General features: G+C 45.2%; 1 protein-coding gene across 1 annotated transcript in view; it reads left to right on the forward strand.

Annotated features, from left to right (window-relative positions):
• The window catches only part of LOC103198374 (phospholipid-transporting ATPase IB), an 826,205-nt gene that overhangs the window by 688,884 nt on the left and 135,966 nt on the right, over positions 1 to 1,355 (forward strand). The gene's annotated exons all lie outside the window — the stretch shown is intronic.

Below are 1,355 nucleotides of genomic sequence, written 5' to 3' on the forward strand. Positions count from 1 at the left end.
CCTCGGAAGGAAGATGGGGCAATCTACTTCCATAGTGATACTGCCTCGGAAACCCAAGGAGGGGTCGCTATGAGTTGGGTCCAACTCGATGGCACGTAACAACAACAACGTGATTGGCAGCAGTATGCCCCCGCAGACCATCCTGACCATGCCATTTCATTTTGGACCCCCCTTGTAACATTAAAGGAGCTCTGGTAGCATAGTGCCTAAGGCATTTGACTGCTGACCAGAAGGTTCAAACCCACCAGCCACTCCTCGGAAGGAAGGTTGGGCAATCTGCTTCTGTAGAGACTTACTGCCTTAGAAACTCAAAGGGGATAGCTGTGAGTTGGAATCAACTTGAAGGTAGTGAATTTGGTTGGTTTTTTTTTTTTGGTAGGGGGAGGCGGTTAACATTATGTTCAAGGATTCCTGTATTTGTTATGGTGGTTGCTTTTTTCTTTCTTTTTTTTTTTTAAGTTGAATCAAAACCAAGCAAACCCACTGCAATTGAGTTGATGCCGACTCATAGCAACCCCCACTGGGTTTCCAAGGCAATAAATCTTTAAGAAGTAGATTGCCCCGTCTTGCTTCTCCGGAGTGGCTGGTGGGTTTGAACCACAGAAGCAGGTGGTGGAAAATGTCTGCTCAAATGTATTCTTCCTAAAAGATGATGAAAAGAAAGCAGAATACCGTCTCCAGTGTTGGCCTGTCCCAGAGGCCACGCAGTGGAATAAAGAGGTGCAAAGCACCACTCCCCTTAGGAAGGAAAAGGATGGTCACACACAGGACCCCCAAAAGTTAGCCTCACGCCTGTGTTTCTGGAGACTTTATACAGTGACTGAGTCGCAGCAAAGAATAGACCAGAAATCAAGATGGCAGGTCATGAATTTTCTGTTTTAACTTGAACTTCATGTTGCTTGGAAACGGAATGAATTTACATTTAAGTCATGTGTACTTTTCCAGGTGTGAAGCCATCCTTGTCTTGGTACATCCTCCTCCAAAATTAGACACTGTCCTTTTTACTGGGCATGCTCGGGGGAGTTTATAGTTAGACTCAGACGTGAGGGAAGACTACACAGTGTGATGTAGGAAAAATACAGAAGAACGGTCTTGGCTAAGGCATTCCGTGTTATAGATAACAACTCACCTTCTCTTGACATGATTCCTTATATAAGGAAAGGAGCTAAGGGGAAAATGTAGAGCAACATATGTGTATATGAACGAGCCCTCATGGCATAGTTGGTAAGGCATTTGCCTGCTAACCAGAAGGTCAGCAGTTCAAATGCACCAGCTGCTCCATGGGGGAAAGATGAGGCAATCTACTTCCATAAAGACTTACCACCTTGGAAACACCATGGTAGGGTCGCTATAAG

The sequence above is a fragment of the Orycteropus afer genome, unplaced genomic scaffold (genome assembly GCF_000298275.1).
Source record: "Orycteropus afer afer isolate SDZICR_OR568_19922 unplaced genomic scaffold, OryAfe1.0 scaffold00092, whole genome shotgun sequence".
Taxonomy (NCBI): domain Eukaryota; kingdom Metazoa; phylum Chordata; class Mammalia; order Tubulidentata; family Orycteropodidae; genus Orycteropus; species Orycteropus afer.